This window comes from Pipistrellus kuhlii, unplaced genomic scaffold (assembly GCF_014108245.1).
Source record: "Pipistrellus kuhlii isolate mPipKuh1 unplaced genomic scaffold, mPipKuh1.p scaffold_m20_p_4, whole genome shotgun sequence".
Classification (NCBI taxonomy): Eukaryota; Metazoa; Chordata; class Mammalia; order Chiroptera; family Vespertilionidae; genus Pipistrellus; species Pipistrellus kuhlii.
Window position 1 is genome coordinate 54,360,890 of NW_023425540.1, and position 10,937 is coordinate 54,371,826.

Consider the following 10,937-nt stretch of genomic DNA (forward strand, 5'->3'; position numbering starts at 1 on the left):
AGTTTACTCCATTTTTCTGCTTTATAATCTATAGAACTGCTAGTGTTTGTTAAATGAAAAGCTATACTATTACTCAATGAAATCACATGCATGGGGTGGTACAGAGTATGTGCAAAAGAAAAGCTATGTTTTTTTCATGGTAAATATAATCCTTTAATAAAATATAAATATATTTATGGTATTTAACTAACACATTCATTGTTTTCTTTAACAAAGTATCAACTGTGACAAAATTGTAACAAAATATGGAGAATTCTTCAGAATACTAAATTTCTTGCTTTTCTGTAAGAAATTTTTTTTCAGTTTTGTAGTTGATAATGTTCAAACATTAGCTATATATAAGCAGATATGGAGATTGAAATAACTTTAAAAATACCTATAATTAGTATGTGATCTAAAGTCTTTTAAAAATATAGACTATCGCCAAGACCGGTTTGGCTCAATGGATAGAGCGTCGGCTTGGGGACTGAAGGGTCCCGGGTTCGATTCCGGTCAAGGGCATGTACCTTGGTTGTGGGCATATCCCCAGTGGGGGGTGTGCAGGAGGCAGCTGATTGATGTCTCTCTCTCATCAATGTTTCTAACTCTCTATCTCTCTCTCCCTTCCTCTCTGTACAAAATCAATAAAAATATAAAAATATATATATATATATAGACTATCGCCAAAACCAGTTTGGCTCAGTGGTAGAGCGTCAGTCTGCGGACTGAAAGATCCCAGGTTCGATTCTGGTCATGGGCAGGTTGAGGGCACATCCCCAGTGGGGGGTGTGCAGGAGGCAGCTGGTCAATGTTTCTCTCTCATTGACATTTCTGGCTCTCTATCTCTCTTCCTCTCTGTAAAAAATCAATCAAATATTTTTTTTTTTAATGAGTAAAAATATAGACTATATGTTGTTTAGAATATATATCATTTCACCCTGAGCAGTTTAGATCAGTGTTAGGTGGTCAGCCCCTGGTCAAGGACATGTACCTCGATTGCAGGTTTGATCCCTGGCCCTGGATGGGGAGTGTCCAGGAGCACCCAGTGGATGTGTGTCTTTCATATTGATTTTTCTCTCTTCCCCGCCTCTTCCTCTCTCCCAATGAGGGAAAAATATCCCCAGGTGAGGATTTAAAAATAGGAAGTATTATTTCAATAAATTATTAGGAATTTGGAAATGAATCTAATAATTTAAAATAGTATTCATAGAATTAAACATTGTTTATATATCCCAAGTGGAAAATCCATGACTGCTCATACCTTCACAATCATGGCAGTTTACTATCTTAAACTTTCTTCCTGAATTTCCATCTCCTATTCTAAAATTTTATACACAAAATTTGCCGGGACCAGTTTGGCTCAGTGGATAGAGCGTCGGCCTGCGGACTGAAAGGTCCCAGGTTCGATTCCGGTCAAGAGCATGTACCTTGGTTGTGGGCACATCCCCAGTGAGGGGTGTGCAAGAGGCAGCTGGTCGATGTTTCTCTCTCATCGACGTTTCAAACTCTCTGTCCCTCTTAATTCCTCTCTGTGTAAAATCAATAAAATATATTTAATAAATAAATAAATAAATAAATAAAATAAAATTCAAAAAATTTATATTTGTGTTCTTACACAGTTGTAATCTTAGAGACATAATTTAAAAGGCACTGAGAAACTTTTAAACTTATTATACCAAAATCCCAACCACACATAAAATTTCATGATACTGAAATCTTAATCATTTTCATTCTTCCTCAGAAGTAATTAGTTATCCTTATCAAAGCCAATAAAATATATTCATAATATGTTCATAGTTATAAAATATTAATTATGTCCATATATAGTGATATAGACAATTGAACATATTTGTTTTGTCTAGGTGACCATGATTAACATGTTAGAAATACAGCATGTAAATCATGGTCAAATAAGGAAGAAAAAATATGTACAATTAATCATAATACTGTATGAAAATTATATTCTAGCATATTTAGAAAGTTTTAATGAAACACTAGGGAAGGAAGCAATTAATTCTGCTGGGAATGTGATGAAGCACGGAAAACTTTTCATAGAGGATTGGATATAGAGAACATGACCTATAAAGCGTGTTTTGTGTGTGTGTGTGTGTGTGTGTGTGTGGTTTTTTTGTTTTTTTTTTGTACTATATGAAGTTGGTACCCTCATTATCTGGCACATTGGGCCAAACATATGCAAAATGAACAGGAAACAGTATTTGAGTAAGCAAAGTGTCTTTGGTTCAGGCTAAGTCCTATGACATTCAACATTAGACTTTAGTGTATATGTGTATTTACTTTGATATTGGTATTTTATAGTAACCATATCATGTAGTGCACCTGACATTCTGTTCCACATATTCTTTTCATTGTTTCTATAATTCTTGTAACAGATTGTCCTGAGAAATGGCTAATCTCTCCCACCTACCCCAACCTCCCATCATACCACCCTGGACAGAAATGGTTTAACTGGCATAGTGGAGCTTGAAAAAAAATAAATAAAACAAAAGATCAGAGATCCTTTCTCTTTCTTTAATCTTGAGAGTGAGCTTACACACAACTATTCTCTCTGCTCTGACCCAGTCCATCACACTTTATGTTACAGGGGTCTTCCTCCATAGTAGAGGCCTGTAATGGCTCATTCTCTTCCTTAACTCACCAGGCAAATTAGACTAGTTTTGGGGTTCACAAAAATTCAAATTGGAAATGCCCTCACCACATATCCAAATATCAATTACATTGGTAATAGAATAATAATACTTATCTACTACATTTTAAAAAAATAATTGAGTTAGAACTTAATATGGGAATGGCTAGGTTTTTTTTATTGAAATCTACAAAGCTCAATTTACAGCATCCCATATAGATATTTTAATTTTATAAGATAAATATGAAATAATGGACAGTCCACTGGAAAGGGATGGGGGCTAAGAAATAGAACACTGAATGAATTAATTTCATAAATCAAGCATTGATAAAATAATTAGTAAGTTCAAAATGGACGAAATCCAGCCCACTACTTGTATGAGTATATTTAGTATTTCATTAAGTAATCTCTCCTTTGATTCATATTGAGAAGAGGCTGATAATTAGAAAGAAAACAAAGATGAGTAAAGTAAGCTTTATAGAGGTAGATAAAGAAATACACATTCCTGCCCAGCATCAATCTGTGAACCAGGAGGTCAATATGTGATTCCTCATCGGCCTATACCCTGATTGCAGACTGGACTCCTCCATCTCCTCACCTGGGGGCATGCAGGAGATAGCCAATCAATAATTATTTCTCATCATTAGTGTCTCTCCCTCTCTTTTCTTCTCTGAAATTAAAAAAAAAAAACATTTTAAAAAATAAATAACAGGAAATACCCATTCCTTGTTGGGTTTCACTCTCTTGGGTTTTTTCTTTGGGAAGGTAAATATATTGCTTCTAACTAGAAGGTACTAAGATGGCATCCTTTGTATGAAGCAGACCGAAAGATAGGGTACAATTGTGACAGTTCAGATTACCAAGGTCTATCTCATACTCACTATTTTTTTCCTATTATTCCCAGCATTTATAAATGCCTGTTTTCATGGTCTGAGCTTATTTAATGTGTTTAATTGGCTAATTTCTAGAGTAATATTTGTATGTTTTAAAACTAAATCTTATAATTTCAGTGGCTTAGCCCAATAAAAATTTATTTCTAACTCTTAAAAAGAGTTACCTATAGACCTTATAATTGGCAGACAGGTTTCCCTTATGTGTTTATTCAGAGTTTTTCCAATTTATGATTTTTCTATCACATCATTCCATCTAGATGCCCAGAGACTATAGGAGAGCGGGGGGTGGTTGGGAATGTATCTCACTGGGTAGTTGTTTCACCTATATTATGGCAAGGTGGGGGGTCCCCTCAGCCTGGCCTATGCCCTTTCACAATCTGGGACCCTTTGGGGGCTGTCAGACTGCCGGATTTGGCCTGATGCGGGAATCGGGCAGAAATCGGCAATCCAACATCCTCTGAGGGATATAATCGTGCGCAAAGTGACAGGCTGCCAGGGAGGAGCCCGAACCCTGGCTGGGTGCTGCGCTGTTCCTGCTCATTCCAACCCCACTGTGCCTGCCACTGCTGCCACTCAGCAGCACTTCTGCAGAGGTGGAAGAGGTCAAACGCTGCAGCTGCACCTGGCATCTGGCGCCCATTGGTCAGCTGAGCAGTGCTCCCTCTGTGGGGGTGCACTGACCACCAGGGGGCAGCTTCAATGTATGCTCTCTGGTGGTCAGTGCATGCCATAGCAACCCGTCTACTGGTCGTTTGGTAGTTTGGTCATTCAGTCACTTAGGCTTAGATAGATAGATAGACAGACAGACAGATAGATACATAGATACATAGATACATAGATACATAGATGATAGATAGATAGATAGATAGATAGATAGATAGATAGATAGATAGATGTGGTAGAGAATTCCCCAATTATGTAAAGATTTTCAACAACAAAAAATCATTAAAATGTTTTATTAATGACCTAGGGTTTGTTTCCCTAGAAGATTTTTATTATAATTATTTTCAGTTTTCTACCATAATAAAATTTAAATCATAATTTTTCAAAAGAGAAAACTAAAGTTTTGAGAGTTGAGTGGTCTGCCAAAGTCTCACAGTCACTAAAGAAAGACACTTTGTTTTAATCCAGGTTATCCAACTCTTCACTCTATGTGTTATCTATTATCCTACAGTGTCTCCAAGACAGGATAAATTCATAGTGTAGGTCGACATAATTTTGTGTGTGTGTGTGTGTGTGTGTGTGTGTGTGTTAGAAAAGGAGGCAATTTGCTTTGGCTAGTCCAAAAAAATGTTGAAGCCCTTCACCTACAACTCCCTCGAAGAAAGTGAGCCAAATCTGATAGATGAATGCCTTTCCTCTGTGTGACTGGGTCAGACGGAGTTAATTAAACACACTCAGGGCCCCCAAGCTAGAAAGTCCTTTTGGATGCAGTTCAGAGAAAAGTCCCTGAACTAGCATGGGGCTGGCCCCAACTCTCTCATGTTGGCCAATACAAATATTATTATTGGTCCTATTAATCAGTTACAGTTTGTGACTCTGTGACCTTCTAAAGGCAATATATTTCCACAATGGTATGTAAAGTATTTGATTCTGCTTGCTCAAATGTATTTGATATTTATTTTTTCTAAGGCTTTTATGCTACTTTGTAAACACACTTAGAAAAAAACAACAACCTAATATGGATAATTTTTACTACATCTTTCATAAATGCTCCTGAGTCATTCAATTTCCACTTCATTTCCTATTTCTGGAAAACAGGAGAAAACACTGTCTCTAATATATTTCTATATTTACTTTTTCATAAATGGTATTATGAGTACTGACCTTTATAGGACTTTTTTTTTGTCCTAATAACATATTCTTTTCTAAAATCACCAAATTAAATGCAGTAAATTGGTTTGGTTTGTTTTTACATTAACTTTGAGGTTTTTTGTTTTTGTTTATATATTCTAAGGACTTTGTATAATATTTATAATCCATTTTAGAAAGCCTCTCAAACACTGTAAATAGATTTTCACATATCAGAATTTAATTGTGAAAAAATTGACTAAATTATTTTTCCAACACAGCAGATCTTTGCATGGCTTCTATTTCAGCACCGAGAGAACATTAAGGGACTATAAAAGCCATCCCACTAATTATATATCGCTTTTTAAAAAGCATTTTAAAAGAGGGGCTGAAGGCTAGGCCTAACACAATGTTTGGCTATGTTAGCTTGTAAGTGATTAACTATTTTGTCAGTTTACAAAGAAATTGTTTTCTTGTGCAAAAAGGTGGTAGTCAACACCACCAACAGCAACACTGGAAGCTGCAGTTGCAAGGGACATGACAGTGGCTATAAAAGCAGTTACCAGAGATGAAACAATATTAAAATGTGAGATATCATTCTTTGCATTTCCCATAGGCATCTTTTAGTTCTTCTAAAAGGTGATTTTTATTTTCTTATTTTACATAAGAGGGAAAGAGAGGTGAAGATTTGTCTCTTATCGGTGAAGTCACTTGTCCAAGGTCATAAAATTAATAAGGGTTAATCCTTTTCAATTCTTTGGTTTTCCTTTGGATAATGCTGCTCCCAAATACCTCTCTGCTTTCTTACATGGAACAAAAAATTCCATCCACACATTGTGAGGACAAATATAGTTGTTGTTACAAGCAAATTATTTGTTTGTCTGTGTGTGTGTGTGTGTGTGTGTGTGTGTGATTTAACTAGTATGAACCATTTGACCAACATTAAGATATGACATATCTTGTTCCAGCCAGTTTGGCTCATTGGATAGAATGCCAGCCAGAGGACAACAAGGTCCCAGGTTAGATTTTGATCAGGGGCACATACCTCAGTTGCTGTCTTGATCCCGGTGTTGGGGCCTCTGTGTGAGGGAGGCAACCAATTGATGTGTCTCTCTCACTATTGGTATTTCTCTCTGTCTATTCCCTTCCCTTCCACTCTCTCTAAAATTCTATGCAAAAATATCCTCATGTGAGGATTAACAACAAAAATATGACACATCTTTCAAGAGAACTAACATATAATGAGACAGTTCTATCATTTCCCAAAGGGTGGATAGGCTTAAAGTAACATAAGCATTTGAGCATTTGCTCATATGTTTTTATTTATCTTTTTTTAATAGGCACATAATTTGACTTATTCTTTGGTTGTTAGATTAGGAACCAATAAATTTGAGTAAGGAATGTGAATACAGTGGTGCCTCACACAACGAACTTAATTCGTTCCAGGAGCAAGTTTGTTATGCGAAACCCTGTATAAGAATTTGGCTTTGATATGTTTGTTTGTTTTTATGATCCTCCATGCAGAAAGCTATTGTTTGATTTAAATAAGTTTGTTATAATAATGTTTGTAAAAGGCATTTTTATTCTTTCCCACCCACTTATAGAATTGAGATATTGTCTTTAATTAAGTTCATGCATTGATAACCTTGACCAGTCTGTATAAAGTACACAGTTGATTAGGAACTATTATTTAGGCTATAGTTTAAAAAAATGTTGATAGTTCAATCAAATAACTCCTTGATATAAAAGAAAATGATAGCAGTTAAACAGCAGTGAAGTAATTAAAAACACAAACAGGACATCACTTGATTAACAAAATTAGAGGAGATTGCAAAAAAAAACCCAGGACTTTATAACTTTTGAAGAAAATAAAATTTCATATATAAACAGAAAATGTTGTTTGAATTGCAATGTATTTCAAAATTATAAATAGGAACACTTAGTTATTGCAAGGAAGGCATACTTACTACCCAATGCCTTGAGGAAAATATGGCCTGATGTAACTATGTTTTACTCTATCTAAAATTAGTTGTGAATATGAAGAAATAAACATTGCCAATATTTTTCCCAAGCATAGATGTTTAATAAGAGGCTGAATGAATTAAAAAACATAATCCCTTTAAAAGCATGATAAAACTTAGGTCAGGACAACTAGAAAACCTAAAATTCCTAGCAATAAAAGTAAGAGGTATTGCTTCTACTTTTCTCCCACTCAAAGTCTTGTCTCTTGTGATATCAGTTTCCATCTAGTCCAATAAAAAAGTATTTGAAAACATCTTTATTAGTCATACATAAATTCTTTCATAATTATATTGTAAAGCAAAATTATCTGAATGACATCATATAGAGGCTCTTTCACTTTATTTTCTGTTTAGATACAACAAAATAATAAAAAAATATTTTAGTATATGATTTTTTAATTCCAATGAACTGTTTTCCTACCTTGAGGGCTCAAAAAATAACCTTATTAAAAATGGAGAGTGGGACACAGTCAGTTGGTTGAATGTCTTCCCATGAACCGGGAGGTTATGGTTCCATTCCTGGTCAGAGGCACATGCCCAAATTGCAGGCTTGATCCCCAGTAGGAGGTGTACAGGAGGCAACAGATGGATGTTCCCCTCTCATTTATGTTTCTATCTATCTCTCCCATGCCTTCCTCTCTTGAAATAAATTTTTAAAAAATATGAAAAAATTGAGAATAGAAAATTGTCATTTAAGAAAGTCTTTTTTATAATTATTTTAAATTTTATTGGGGTGACATTAGTCAATATGAACATATAGGTTACATGTGTGGATTACTAATTTACAAAATCTGTATATAGGACCATGTTAAGAAAGGCTATAAAAAGCAAAGTCCATCAAGGTGATATTTTCCTACTTGGAAACACTACCAAATATGAATAGAAAAAAAATAAGCAATTTTCACTGCAAGTGCTTCCTCAATAATATAGAAATATATTGTTGTTGTTGTTGTTGTTTTATCTTTTCAGTATGCCCCATACAAGCTTAAATCATGAAATCTTAGAGAACCACTGTATTTACTTTTTCTTTTATATAAGTAAATACCATCAGTGGTCAAATGAGAGGTAACTGAGTTATAAAACTTAGATGTTTAAAAAATGTGTGTTAACTTAAAATTGTCAAATACATAGAATTAAAAAGAAAACCCACTTGAAACATGTAATTTTATTAACCAATGTCACCCTAATAAATTTAATAAAATTAAAAAGAAAACCCACTATCTTTTAATCATTTATTTAACCAGATTTAATGACTTTTTAAAATATATATTTTATTGATTTTTTACAGAGAGGAAGAGAGAGGGACTGAGAGTTGGAAACATCAGTGAGACAGAATCATTGATCAGCTGCCTCTTGCAACCCCCTACTGGGGATTGTGCCCACAACCAAGGTACATACCCTTGATCGGAATCAAACCCTAGACCTTTCAGTCCACAAGCCAATGCTCTATTCACTGAGCCAAACCGTGACCTTTTTTCCATAGCTTTATTGAAGTATTAGAGGCCTCGTGCACGGATTAATACACGGAGGTGGGAGGGAGGTCCCTCAGCCTGGTCTGCACCCTCTTACAATCCAGGACCCTCAGGGATGCAGCAGTGCACTAAGCTGCAGGTGGCCAGGGAGGAGCTCAAGCCAGGCACCGTGCCACTGGGGCTCATCTGGCCTACTGAGCCTGCAGCCACTCGCCACTTGGTAGCACTGCTGCAGAGATGGGAGAGGCTCCCATCACTGAAGCTTCCCTTGACAGCCATGAGCCCAGCTTCTGGCTGAGCAGTACTCCCCCTGTGGGAGCACACTGGCCACCAGGGGGCAGCTCCTGCATTGTGTGTCTGCTCCCTGGTGGTCAGTGTTTGTCGTAGCAACTAGTTAACAGGTCATTCCATCATAATGGTCACTTAGGCTTTTATATATATATAGGTAAAAATAAAATTACATATATATATTTAAAGTATACAATGTGATGATTTGATATATGTATACACAATAGAAGCATTTTTCCCCATCAAGTAATTAACATATCTATTGCCCCATATAGTTTTCATTTTTTTAGTGTAAGTTCATTGAAGTGTTATTTAAAATTGCCAAGATTTGGAAGCAACCCTAGTGTCCATTAGTAGATCAGTGGATAAAAAAAGGTGTAGTTCTTGGACACAATGGAATACTACCTGGCTGTAAAAAATAATTAGATCTTACCTCTTGTGACAACATAGATAAACCTGGAAAGCATTATACTAACTGAAATAAGGCAGTCAGAGAAAGATAAGTACTATATGATTTCACTTATATGTGGAATCTAATGAACAAAGTAAACTAAAAAAAAATAGTAGACTCATAGATAGAGAACAGATGGACAGCTGTTGGAGAGAAGAGGTGTTGTGGGGCTGGGTATAAAAGGCCAAGGGATTAAGGGGGGGAAAACCCTCCTCAAAGACACATATGATGGCATGGTGATTACCAGAGTGCAAGGACAAGGAAGGTGGGGGGGGGGGTTACAGGAGAATACAGGGGGGTATATATGGTGATGGAAGGCGACTTGACTTAGGGTAGTAAATATACAATACAATATACCGTTTCTGAATTGTAGAAATGCTCACCTTTGAAATCCACAAAATTTTATTAACCAATGCCATCCCAATAAATTTAGTTTTTAAAAAGGCAACACAAGGTGACTGGATTTGAGGCTTCTGTTCCATCCCAATTATTTAAAGGATTTCAGGTTATGTTGCTGTCTTTTATAAAGAGTTGATATAATAAAGAGTGATATGGGGAGAATAGTGGCTGACTTCATTAAATAAATAAATTGACTCTTTATTCCACATACATACACACACAATTCTTTATTTTAAGATTTATATAATAAAACTAAAAAAATACCAGATGGTCAGCATAATGTCAGGTATAGGTATTAGTAAATACTCTTAGTTTAGCTCAATTATTTCTCCTTACCCAAAGCACATCTGACATAGAGCTATACCTCTTAACTACTTGTGATCTTAAGGGTATTTTTTCCCTACTTGCGTACCCAATTAAGGTTTTTTTTGTGTTGTTCTTCCCCCCCCCCCCCCAATTAACTGATGTTAAGTTCTTTTGCCTCTTTTTAATGCTTTGAAAATATTTTTATGTTATCCCATTTGTTTATTTTCTCCTTAGTTTCCATAGCTCTAGGAGATGTATCTGCAAACATATGCTATAAGATATATCTGAGATTTTGCTGCCTATGGTTTCTTCTAGGATTTTATGGTTTCACATCTTACATTTTAAGTCCTTTATCCATTTTTAGTTTATTCTCATGTATGGTATAAGTTGGTGGTCTGGTTTCATTTTTTTGCAAGTATCTGTCCAATTTTCCAAAGACCATTTATTGAAGAGACTGTCTTGACTTCTTTGTAAGCATTTGCCTTCCTTTGTAAAATATATAGCATAATAACTTGGCTCTATTTCTAGGGTCTTTGTTTTATTCTATTGATCTATATGTCTATTGTTGCGCCACTACCAAGCTGATTTGATTACATGTCAAGGTACCCATAAAGACTTTTATTCCAGAATGATGAATCAAGTAAAGAAAAAATTAAATCACTTTTTTCCAATCTCATGACCATATTCGCATTT

General features: G+C 35.5%; 1 pseudogene; it reads right to left on the reverse strand.

Moving 5' to 3' along the window:
• The window catches only part of LOC118703648, a 101,241-nt pseudogene extending 92,162 nt beyond the window's left edge, over positions 1 to 9,079 (reverse strand).
• Positions 9,080 to 10,937: the final 1,858 nt, after the last annotated feature.